Genomic DNA, 13,078 nt, shown 5'->3' with positions numbered 1-13,078 from the left:
ACGCAGGCCTCTCACTGTTGTGGCCTCTCTCGTTGCGGAGCACAGGCTCCGGACACGCAGGCTCAGCAGCCATGGCTCACGGGCCCAGCCGCTCCGCGGCATGTGGGATCTTCCCGGACCGGGGCACGAACCCGTGTCCCCTGCATCGGCAGGCGGACTCTCAACCACTGCACCACGAGAGAAGCCCTAAAATTTTTTTAAAAATTAAAAAGAGTAGGGATGACCTAAAGGCGATGCCTGCCCTCATTTTAACACTTTTACCCACAGTGCCCAATACTGAGCTCGTGAAACGTGGCCCGTCCGAACCCAGACGCGCCGCGGGTGTAAACTACACACTGGATTTCAGAGACTTTGCACGCCAAGAAGGACGTGAACTACCTCAATAAAAACTGTTTCATATAGATGCCGTGTTAAAAAAACAACAATATTTTGGAGATACTGGATTAAATAAAATATACTGTTCAAAATTTCACCTGTTTTTACTTTTTAGCACGTGGCTACTAGAAAATTTTAAATGACACTTGCAGCTCGCATTATGTCTCTGCTGGACAATCGTGATTCAGGGGACTCCTAGAATAAACCACCCAACTGGGAAACTGCAAATCTCTCACGAGACCCTATTTTACTAGAGAGTAAGCGAAATGATTTTAGAGCTCGGTCAGATCTTGATCTAGTAAGAACTTGAGTCAATTCAACAAATAATTACTCTAATTGGTGCCCTACAGAGACAGACCTGGTCTGTCCTCAGGGGTCTTGCCCTGCGTGAGAGAGAAAAGGAGACACACAAAGAACTCCTTCTGTGGCAAAGGTGACAGGTGTGGACTCCAGGTGGAACTTGGGACCATAAACCCTGGGGCGGGGAACCTGGGAAGGTCCCATCCTGGATGCTGTGGGACAAGCAGGACCATCCCATGGGTGGGGGGTAGACAGGGAGGTGGGGGCCAGTTCAAGAGCAGGCGCCGTGCACAGGAAGGTGTGTGTGTCATGCGGGTGGGGAGGCGGGAGAAGCAGAGGCTGTGGACCGGGGGTTCTCTGGCAAAACAGGCTGTGAACGCTCCTGGACTCCATTCTCTATCACAGGACAGAGGTCAGCAAACCACGGGCCACGTGCGCGGCCAAGTCCGGCCCAGTCTGCTGCCTGGTTTTGTACGGTCCACAAACTAAAAATGATTTTTACATTTTTTAATGGTTGAAAAAAAATCAGAGTCAAAATATTTTGTGACAGGGGCTTCCCTGGTGGCGCAGTGGTTGAGAGTCCGCCTGCCGATGCAGGGGACACGGGTTCGTGCCCCGGTCCGGGATGATCCCACATGCTGCGGAGCGGCTGGGCCCGTGAGCCATGGCCGCTGAGCCTGCGCGTCCAGAGCCTGTGCTCCGCAACGGGAGAGGCCACAACAGTGAGAGGGCCATGTACAGCAAAAAATAAAATAATATATATATTTTGTGTGTGTGTGTGTGTGTGTGTGTGTGTGTGTGTGTAACACATGAAAATGACATGAAATTCACATTTCAGTGCCTGTAAGTGAAGTTTTATTGGCACACGGTACCCTTCGCAAATGGCCAGAGCCGCTGCAAAAGCTGGTTCCAAACAGTGACAAGTGGCCCTATCACTCTGCAGAAAGGAGAATTCGTTCAGGCCACAAACTCTGAGTGTCATGTTTTGTGGATGAAATAAATCTAACAGACATAAGTACGTTTGTTTCAAATCGCCTTTTTAACAGAGTGGAATCTCTGAAAAGTCCCAAAGCAAGCAAATATGAATTGAGCCGTTGCAACCGGCTTGGCACAGAATTAGGCATTTAACACTGTCCACCGCGTACAGGTCTCCTGGCTCTGGGACCTGGCAGTAGTTGCGTGGTAAGACTCCATGTGCCCAGGAAGATCCCTGCTTTCTGGAAGATCTTGACTTGCAATTTTGGCTGGGCCAAAAGGGGAGGCCGTTAACAGCCTGGGTCTTTGATTAAAATTTCTCTGGGGATTTGGTAAAGGAAAACTACGTATTGAAAGGGCTAGAATGTATCCTAAGCTGAATCAAAAACATGGAGTTTTGACGGCTAGCAGACATCGGACAAGGGGTTTGTGATTTTTGCTTTGTTACTCCATGTAGGCCTCGCCCTCTAAAGAGGTCTCTGGACTCAAGTGTTTGATTCACTCACGTGTGAAGTACAAAGCTCTGCGGGAAGTGAGGCAGGGACAGCTGTCCCTGTCCCCCGGGAGCTCACAACCGAGAACAGGAAATGAGACACGCAAACCACTACGGCACGTCCATGTCGTCTTGGGATGTGAACTCTATGTGCCCTGGCACTTCTGGCTGATCAATCCTGGGCTCCCTAACTAGGGGGTGATTCTGCCCCCCAGGGGACATTGGCCAAGGGGTGGGCGCTCCTGGCAGGTGGAGGCCTGGGATGCTGTGTTCAACCTCCTACGAGGCCCAGGACGGCCTCCCCGCCCTCCCACCAAGAACGATCAGGCCCCAAAGTCAATGGCGATGTGCTGGAGAAACCTGGCCTAGTTTGCTGTTTCCCCACTTAGCTCACCAATTGTCATCGCAAGGGTCCCTGGCGAAAGAGCATCGGAGAAGACCTAAGATTTTTCGTCAGTAGAAATGACATTTCAGAGTGAGGAGAGACCCGAGTAGAAGACCTGTTTAAGGCATGGCAAGTCCATTTGGAGAAGTCGTGAAAGACAGGCAATGAAAAGGGAGATGGGGCTGGTCCGAGACAAGCCTTGAATGCCGAGCTAGTACGGCATGGTTACAACGAAGGGGAGGGGCCCGTCCATCGATTTGGCTACAAAAAGCAGAGAGAATGTGCCCATCCTCTCCCCCTGACATAGCCCAGGAGAGCCACGGCGGGGTGGACCGGGAGGAGATGAAGAGGTAAGTGAGCGTCGTGAGCCAAAGGCACACAGGCCCACGCAGGATCTGGGAGTGATTCTGAGTGTGCTGGCGCTGCAGAGCTAGAGGCTGGAGAAATCCTGCTTCTAGAACAGGAGAGGAAGGCTGAGCTCCTCAGGCCACTGGGGCTAGAAGAGAGACAGGAGCGAGGCTGCGCCCCGAGGAGCTCCCTACCCGGAATCTGGGTGAGGCCCCACAGCGCTGCCCGGCCACCACCTCTAACTCCATCACCCTGTGGTTTGTTCAGTTAGAAAACTGCTCATCGGTGAGTCTCTTCCGGTGCCCGCTGAGTCTCCTTAGGGAGCACAGGCCAGGTGACAAAGGCTCGGTCAGCTGTGGACTCAGGCCAGTGATGAATTCCGTGGTTACAGGGCTTCCAGAAATACCTTCTATTCACGCCTGCTTGTCATTTTAAGAGTTGGCCGTATCACCGTACCATGATGTACACAATTGATGAGCCCCGGAATTATACCCACTTTATGCTTTAACTTCCAGTCTGAATGTCAATGGCCAATGGTGGCTAACAATTTAAAATTTCTCTATCACCTTCTCCCCTTGTAACGCCCCACGTGACGATCTATGAACACACTTAAGTATTCGACTAATTCTAAGCAACTCGGATGTTTGACATTTGGGGCCCACAAATACTTGCTGAAGATGGAAACCCTAGAGAGCTCTAAACAGAAAGAGGTCCCCAGTATGGTGAATTCTTCTAGAAAATGAAGAATTCTTTTCAAAATCGAAGCACATCCTTCAAGCTGTTTTCTGTGGGTCTGGAATTCCGAATTTATTTTTTCTCCAAGCAGGCTCCATCGGTACATGTTCTGAGAAGGACAGGCGAGGTGGGAAAGCTCCAGGTGGTGTTTTCTTTGGGTTCTCCCTGGATGGGGTGGATTTTTGTGGGCTGGTGATTCTGGCGGGAAATTGCTTCCCTGGCCTTACCCCACGGATCACCTTTTGGACAGAAACATATCCTGGAAACATGGCACTACTGCGAAAAGATAAACAGTTTGCCTTTTAAAAATATAAGCATAATTAAGTGTTGCTGCAACTTCAGGAATGGGCTTCTGTATCATTAGTGTGATTTCAACAGTTTTCCGAGGAGACAGGCGCTCAGGAGCCAAGCCTCCTGTCGTTCTGTGGGGACGCGTCCTTTCCGCTTCCGCCAGGGAACTGTCCCCATCTGATGATCGCTGTGGTCTCTACCAGGCCTCACTGTCCCTGGTGCTCAGTCCTTGAGTTACTTCCCCCTCCGCCTCAGAGCCCTTTCCCAGGTTCCCCCCTCACCTAAGAATTGCTGCAAAAGCTTCTCTGTCCAGCATGATTCACAGTAGCCAAGTGTGGAAGCAGTCCACACATCCATCGAGGGATGAAAGGATAAACAAATGTGGTCCATCCACGCAACGGAATATTATTCAGCTTTAAAAAGAAAGGGAATTCTGACACCTGCTACAACATGGATGAAACTTGAGATCATCAGTGAAATAAGCCAGACACAAAAGGACGAATACTGTCTGATCCCACTCACAGGAGGTCCCTAGAGGAGTCACATCCATAGACACAGGAAGTAGATGATGGGGACAGGGGCTGGGGGAGGGGCTGGGGAGTCAGTGTTTCATGGGGACAGAGTTTCAGTTTGGGAAGATGAGAAAGTTCTGGGGATGGCCAGTGGGGATGGTTGCACAACAATGTGAATGTCCTCAATGCCACTGAGATGTGCGCTTAACACTGGTTAAAATGGTAAATTTTATGTTATTATATTTTGCCATCATTTTGTAAAAAACCACTTTTCTCTGACTCTTCGTTGGTTTCCTGCTCCTTGAAATATGATGGTTCTACCTCTGGCCTTCTCACCCTCCGCCTCTGAGTGAGCTCATCCATTTTCACGACTGAAATGACCAATTATGTGCTGACAGATCCTGACCTTCAGCCTGGACTACGCGTCCCCCCCACCGTCCCCTGCTGTCTCCAGACCCTGAAATCCAGCAGCCTGGCAGGAAACTGCCCGCACTCGGCTGGCCCCCGCGCATCTCAAGCTGGCCAAGCCCACGCCTGAACGCATTACCCCTCTCCGCCCCACTAGCTTCTCCCAGGATCCCTGACTCACTGAAGCGGCCTGTTCTACCTGATCCCCAAAATCAGACACGCAGGGATCGCCCTGGGCTCATCCCTGCCGTTGGTCCCAAGAGAGTCACCAGGTCCTCAGAGCCCCCAGAACCCTGCAGCTCTGTCCCCACGCACCACCCCTGGCTGGTGCAGTCGGCCAGGTCGCCATCGCCCTGGGCCTGGACCACGGCAGCTGTTAATTCTCCGTTGCCATCCTCCAGACGCCATACCTTTTGCTACACCTACCAAAATCCCATCTGATCACAAAGTGCTTCCCCAGCAAACCTCTCAGCCCAGCACCAGACGAGTCCCACTCGTCCAGCCAGGGGTCGGCAAACTTTTCCTGTAAAAGCCCAGACAGTAAATATTTTAGGCTTCGCAGTCCACGTTCTGTGTCAGTCGCAAATAGTCAACCCCACCGTGGCCTCAAAAGGGCAGCCAGGGGCTTCCCTGGTGGCGCAGTGGTTGAGAGTCCGCCTGCCGATGCAGGGGACACAGGTTCGTGCCCCGGTCCGGGAAGATCCCACATGCCGCGGAGTGGCTGGGCCCATGAGCCATGGCCGCTGAGCCTGTGCGTCCAGATCCTGTGCTCCGCTACGGGAGAGGCCACAACAGTGAGAGGCCCACGTACAGCAAAAAAAAAAAAAAAAAAAAGGGCAGCCAGAGACAGTATGGAAGTGAACGAGCGTGGCTGTGTTCTAGTGAAACTTTGCTTCCAAAAACAGGCTGTGTGTGCCGACACCTGTTCTCCTCTCTGGCCTGATCTCCCCTGTACCCTGCACTCAGCTTCCAGAAAATACAGCCGCGCCACGGCTCTCCCCACCAGTCTGCTTGTACATCAAGACTCCGCTCCAGCCCGCCTCCTCTTGGACACCTTTTGTGCCCCCTCCAGGCGAGCGGCCTGCCACACACATGCCCTAGAGAGACCTCTAGCCCATCCCCGTTCTGAAACTGTCACACTCTCCTAGTTGGTCTTTGGTCTCTGTAACCTCATAGAATAGTGTTTGACTCAGAAAGGAATGAATGAATGAATGAATGAGTGATGAAGAAATGGCAGAGGTCCAGAAAGCAGGTTTTCCAGCAAACGACTGGACACCACGGCTCTGACAGCTACAGGCAGAGGTGAAATCTCCTAACAACTTAATTTATACTTAGAATAGCAGCCAGAGTCCTCCCCATGGCCACTGGGGCCCTGTGCCTCTCCTCCTTTTGCTCACCAGTTATCAGCCACACAGCCGCCTTTCTCTGCTCCGACCAGGCCCAGCTGACTCCTCCTGCCGCAGAACCTTTGCACCTGCTGCCCCCACCCCGCCCCACCTGGAAGGCTCTTCCCTCTGAACAGCACAGGGCTTCTCCCTCTCATCATGACAGTCTCAGCTCACCTGTCACCTCCTGAAGAACTTCCCTGGACACGAGTAGCCCAGTTCTTACACACACACACACACACACACTCAACTGCAGAGATCTTAGTAGAAACAGGTTTACTATATATAGCATATCTGGGCTTTGTTACATAGTAAATGACAAATAATCACTATATTGGCCATCACATGTAAGTTCTAGATTTTTAATGGCTTTAGAATTTTTTTTTTTCATTTTTAAACATGGACTATAGGAGGTATAATCTGATTCACAGCATCTGAAATCCACTTGCTGTATGTATCGTCTATAGGCTTGGGAAGACAACTGTATTTTTTGTAAATTCATAGAATTGACCACAATTTAAAATGAGGTTGCCAGGGCATGAAACTATACTTTAAAACATATAAAAGCTATGTATCATAAAATAGGAATGCACTTCAGGAAAGAAGAAGTGAGGTGTAGCAAGGAGCAAGGCCATGCTGTCTGCTCCAGTCAAATCCTGGCATGAAGACCAGGACTGTTCTCACCTCCAAGAGGCTGATTTCCTGACTTCGACAGGACTGGCACCTAAGAGCCAGCACTAATGGAGAGGCAAAACCAGTTTTTAAGTTTTCTCATCTGCAGGTTCTGCCTGGAGAGCTGGCTGCTTGGCAAAACCTGTCTGGAAGTGTGATGTTTTGGGAGTGATTTCAGATGGACCGATACCCCAACCAAGGTGTGGGACTTTGAGACACTTTTTGGGTTGTGTTTTTTGGTTTTGCCCAGCACTTAACGCTTACAGAGTGCCATATCTGTACCAGAGAATTTCTGTGCAATCGAAGGGTATTTCCCACCTTAAAACAGACAGTGGAAGGCTCACCCACTCAATCGAGCAAGATGTATTTACTGAATGTCTCCTCAGCATTTGGTGGTCAAGAAACCAAAATTAAAAAATCACCCCAGGCAGGCCACACTGCTTGTTTGCTTGTTCTAATAATAAAAATAACAACAACAATAATAATAGCTACTCCGTTGTACACCTATTCTGTGCCAGGACCTGGGCTAAACAGTTATAATATTATTTCCTCTTTTATTTTCTTTTTGCCGCACTGCACAGCTTGCGGGATCTTAGTTCCCTGACCAGGGATCAAACCTGTGTCCCCTGCAGTGGAAGCGCAGAGTCCTAACCACTGGACCGCCAAGGAATTCCCTATAACATTATTTCTAATACCAAAACCATATAAGTGATTTTCTCTTTCACCAATGCCAAACCTTACCTGGAGTCACAGAGCTAATAAACATGAACCCCTTCTCTGTGGGGCCCTAGAGCCCACATCAGCAGCATCCAGGGCTGGGACTTGCATTTTTCCTTTCCTTTGTCCCCTGACCCCTTCATCCAATCTGAGGATCGCAACAGGACATGTTACGATCCCTGGTGAACAGGCTGGAATCATCTGGGCAAGACGCGCCGGTGGTTCGGACCAGGGGCTGGCGGTGGTGGAGGTGACGAGGTGTGGTCAGATTCTAGGTCTCTACCTTTTTGCTGATGGTTTGAGAGAGAGAGGGCTGGAGGACGACTCCAACGTGTTGGCCTGAGCAGCCAGGGGCCGGCTGATGTTCACTAAGGGAGCTCGGAGCCTTCAGAGGAGCAGACTGGGGGACTAAGCCCTTGTCCTTAAGCTGCCTGTCAGCATCACCATCTTCACCAGCTGCAGCCTGCCAGCCCATGGGGTGAGCTCTCCACGGCTCTGCCCCCCCATTCTCTGACCCCACTCTTTATCCCATCCACCCCCTTAATTCTGGGTCTTCCTCTCCTAAGCTTCTCCCTCTCTTTTGTCTTTTCCTATAAGAAGTCCTTTGCTCTAAGTGTCCATCATCAGATGAATGGATAAAGAAGATGTGGCACATATATACAATGGAATATTACTCAGCCATAAAAAGAAACAAAATTGAGCTATTTGTAATGAGGTGGATGGACCTAGAGTCTGTCATACAGAGTGAAGTAAGTCAGAAAGAGAAAGACAAATACCGTATGCTAACACATATATATGGAATTTAAGAAAAAAAAATGTCATGAAGAACCTAGGGGTAAGACAGGAATAAAGACACAGACCTACTAGAGAATGGACTCGAGGATATGGGGAGGGGAAAGGGTAAGCTGTGACAAAGTGAGAGAGTGGCATGGACATATATACACTACCAAACGTAAGGTAGATAGCTAGTGGGAAGCAGCCGCATAGCACAGGGAGATCAGCTCGGTGCTTTGTGACCACCCAGAGGGGTGGGATAGGGAGGGTGGGAGGGAGGGAGACGCAAGAGGGGAGAGATATGGGAACATATGTATATGTATAACTGATTCACTTTGTTATAAAGCAGAAACTAACACACCATTGTAAAGCAATTATACTCCAAAAAAGATGTAAAAAAAAAAAGAAATCCTTTGCTGATCTTGGGTTCTGTGAGGGTCCTGACAAGGGAGGCAGTTTCTCTGAGAACTTCCCTTGCTTTGAAAAAAGTTTCACATTTTACAAATAAGTAGGTGTGTATAGAGGAGCACGTCATTTCAATAAGTGGTCAACATGCACTAGTTAAAAAGAGCCGAAAGAGATATGGGGATATATGTATATGTATAGCTGATTCACTTTGTTATAAAGCAGAAACTAACACATTGTAAAGCAATTATACTCCAATAAAGATGTTAAAAAAAAAAAGAGCCAAATATACTATAAGATATGGTTCCTTCTGGCTCTGGAATTTTACAAGCAAAACCACCACCTGTGACTATAAAAATCCTACAAGCACATTTAAAATGTTGACTCAATTATATATACTATTAATGAAACCAATTAATTAAATATCAATTAATATTAATTAATTTTAAGTCGAATCTGAAACTACAAATTAGATCTAAGGAATAAGAGCCAGATAAACAATTTCCCAGCATCTGCACTTCTGGTGGATAACTCCAGCCTGGCAGTGCTTCAGTGATAAACACGGTTAAAGATGAATATTAAGGTGATATGTGGCCTGCACCCAGAAAGCAGATATCAACTGAATTTCAGAGGACTTGTTCTGTTACTGGGGGTCATTAATAATTCTGCCCCTCTCCTCCGGGACTCCCCTTTTGAGCATCTCAGAGGTTTATCTGGGATGAGAGGCAAATAGTTCATATTGCTTTTACCACAGGGGCAAACTGTTTCTGCATTCATTCCTGACCCACATCAGCTGGAACATCACAGGATCCCGGAACCAGTTATCTTTTCCATCATATATTATTAGAATTCTGTCTTTTTTAAAAAAAGACTACCAAGTCCCCCCGGATACTCTACCAAGCCTGTTGGCAAAATTAGCACCAGTAATTAAGGAAATTAAATTCCTTTCCTGGGGCGTGGGGTGGTACCATACACTCTTTTTCTCTGGCCAGAGTAGGTGAGTAACCATTTCTAAGGTTATTTTAGAGTCAGTTCAAGTTTTTAAACTGGAGTGGGAGAAAGGTGACCAGCCCCTGGTACTCCCCGGCACAGAGGGTAAGGGTCTTTATATCAATATGAGCAAACAAATAATGTTTCAGATTATGAAGCAACAAGATAAAAACGTGCTGCCAATATATGCAGGCAAAAAAAAAAAGTTTTTGTTGTTATTAATGTTTTCTGTTGTCGTTGTCATTATTTTGATTTTGGGGGGAAGTCTTAGTTGACATGGAGAGCCTTCTATCAGGTTTGCTATTTTGGATTTGCAGAGATGAAGCTGATTGGACGGGGGAAAAACTCATGACAGTCTGCACCGACAGTTCAATGCACAAAGCAAGAAAATAACTGGATGTTGGGGGAGGGGGAGAGGGGCGGTGCATAATTAAAACACCAGAAGCAGGAATGAGGTCTCCGCGGAAAGGCAGCCCTGGACTTGTGCACTACATCCTGCCCTTCTCCCTCATTCCTGCGGGGCGACCGGGAGGTTAAAATTAGGACGGTGAACCACCCCCGCCGCAGCCGCCGGAATGGCAGGGGCAGTTGGGCCCCGGGGGCCCTTGAAATAGCCACTAGGATCGGAAACGCAACTTTTCTTAGCGCAGCAGCGAGAAAAACCAACAGGGACGAAGCCTGGAGGGAGCGCCGCGGCTTGTCCCAGAGGGAAAAGAAAAGGAATCAAGAGCATTTGGAGGGGGGCGTGTTTTCGGGGGTCAGGGGTGGGGGATGGATTCACACATACACACACACACACCCGCGCACTTCCACAACACGCGGAGAAAATGCCACCGAGCAGTTTGGGCCCACAGGTTGGGCTCTTTAAACAAAATAATAAATTAATAAATTAAAAAAAAAAAAAAAACCCACAAACCCACAACCCTTTCGGAGAAACTTTTCTTGCTTCGCGATCAGTCCAAATAGGGGAGCTGCGGAGGTGCGTAGGCGCTTCCTGAGGGGCGTGGAGGGACTGGCGGATCCAGGATCCCCCAAACTTGGGAACACGGGGTTACCAGGGAGAGAGCGGAGGAGTATCCGAGGAGCCCTAAGCGCGAGGATTCTTGATGAAAAGGTGAGAAACGGGTCTCTGGGAAGCCCGATTCTTGGGGAGTTCGTGGTCAAAAAGTGAGGAGGGGAAGGGTTCTTCCCCTAGACCAGCGCACCGACTTTGGTTAAAAAGTGAGGATGGGGTTACAGAAAGCCCTCAAATTCAGTATTTGGGAACGGGGTCAAAACGATGATCCCCGGGACACCCCAAATTCAGGACTTTGAGGGTAAAGGTGAGAACGACTCTTTTAGGCCCTCTCAATTCAGGAATTTTAGTTTAAGGGTGAGAGAAAGGTCCGAGAGGCGCCCGAATTTCAGAGATTTGGGGAGCAAACAGGAGGAGCCCCCAGGCGCCTTCAATTCAGGGAGTTTAAATGTCAGAGTTCGAAACGCGCTGCTAAGGCGCCCCCCAATTCAGGGAGTTTGAGGGGAAGAGTGAGAGAGGGGTCCTCGGGCACCCCCAGCTTAAGGATTTGGGGAACGAAAGTGAGAAGAGGTTCCCCAGGAGCTCCACATTCAGAGAGTTTGGGTAAAAAGCTTGAGAGGGGTTCCTGGGGCACCCCCAACCCGGGGATTTTGAGGGTAAGAGTGAAAGACGGTTCCCCTGGAGCCCCCAACTCAGGAAGTTTTGTAAAAAGTGAGCCGATGGGTCCTCACCGCTCCCCGAGTTTGGTTAAAAGGAAGAAGGGGACCACGGCCACTCCAAACTCAGCCGCGCTGTCGGGACTCGGGGTGCGGAGGGAGGTCCCGCGGGTGCGCCATCCCGTACGTTTGGGGTGAACCGCAGGGACTGCGCTGCCCGCTCCCCGACCGGGATACCCGCCGCCCCCCATACTCCCCGGCCGGGCAGGGCCCGGGGCGGTCGCATCGGTCACCTGGAGTTCCGGCCGGGAGTTCGGGCAACGGCTCCCGCGGCGGCGGTGGCGGCTGCTGCGTGTTGGTCCCCGTTGGTAAGTAACAGTCTCCACGGCTACAGTCTCTATGGCGGCGGCGGTGGCGGCGGCTGCCGCTCCTCCTCCCGCTCCCGGCGCCCGCCCGCCTCTCGCCGCCTGCCCGCCTGCCGTGACGGGGCGGGGCGTTGTTATCGGCAACGGTTACCAGGCTCCACGCCCCACCCCCTCAACGGCCCGCCTCCAACGGGCGCGATGAGGGCGGGGTGCAAGACCCTGCAGCTCTCCACTGGCTGTCCGCAGTGCCTGTCACCGGGGGCGTTCCCCGGCGAGGAAGAGGGCGAGGCTCGACCAATCGCCCCGAAGGAGGGCGGGGCTTGGAGGGAGGCGGGCGCCGCTTGGGAGGGTTGGTAGGCGGGAGGCGCGCGCGAGCCGAGTGTTGGTTGCGCCGCTCCCGGAAGGCCGAGTTTTGGGGACCCGGGGACCTTCGCTTATTGTCGGGCGTTCTGGCACAGTCTAGGTCCGGGGTCAGCAAATTCCGACCCGCGGGCCAGATGCGGCCCACTGCCTTATTTTCATGGCCCACAAGCTGAGAATTTTAAAATATGTTTTAAGTGGTTAAAAGAAAAAATCGAAAGAAGACTCTTTCGTGGCACGTGGAAACTATATGAAAGTCTTTTATTTTACTGAATCCAGTATTTTCAGCTCCTTTAAGGACTGACAGACTATGGCCCGCGGGCCAAATTCTGCCTGCCTGTGCTTGTAATTAAAGATTTTTTGGAACACAGCTTCCCCCATTCCTTTAAGGGACACGGAAACTTGTCCCACAGAGACAGAGTTGGGTACTAGAGACTTGAGCATTTGCACAAAGATGGGATGACATAAGCAAAGTCTAAAATATTTACTATCTGGTACTTCACAGAAAATGTTTGCCAACATTTTCCCCTCCTCCCTACCCCCAGGTAGTAGGTTCAACTTTTGAATGGGACAAACAAGGGACCCTCTCAGAGTTTTTTGGATTTTTTTGGCTTTTTTTGGGTAGGGGGAGATTGACAATAAACAGAATAATAAAGTAAACATATATAGTTATTTGGGAGAAGGGGCTGGAACACAAGGAGAAAAAACTTGTTCTGAGAAAAGGCAGGCAGGGTAACTTTAGGGAAGATTAGATTTCAGCCTTATTCATTCAACAAGTAATCATATTAGTCAGAATTGACTAAATTGTCCTTATATGCCAGAAAGTGATTTAAGCATTTTTCATATGCTAACTTAGTTAAATCTCACAATCACATCCTGAAAAAAAGCGTATGCATTATCCCTGTTTTACGGATCAG

At 49.9% G+C, this 13,078-nt stretch overlaps 1 protein-coding gene across 2 annotated transcripts in view; it reads right to left on the bottom strand.

The window, feature by feature from the left end:
- The window catches only part of RFX2 (regulatory factor X2), a 99,471-nt gene extending 87,611 nt beyond the window's left edge, over positions 1-11,860 (bottom strand). For both annotated transcript variants that reach the window (XM_082651214.1, XM_082651215.1), the window contains exon 1: positions 11,730-11,860. The gene's annotated coding sequence lies outside the window, so the exon portion shown is untranslated. The remainder of the gene's footprint in view (positions 1-11,729) is intronic.
- Positions 11,861-13,078: the final 1,218 nt, after the last annotated feature.

Source organism: Grampus griseus (genome assembly GCF_964374135.1).
Source record: "Grampus griseus genome assembly, chromosome: 3".
Taxonomy (NCBI): domain Eukaryota; kingdom Metazoa; phylum Chordata; class Mammalia; order Artiodactyla; family Delphinidae; genus Grampus; species Grampus griseus.
The sequence above is the reverse complement of the archived record's forward strand: the minus strand, read 5'-3'. Positions and strand labels throughout refer to the sequence as shown.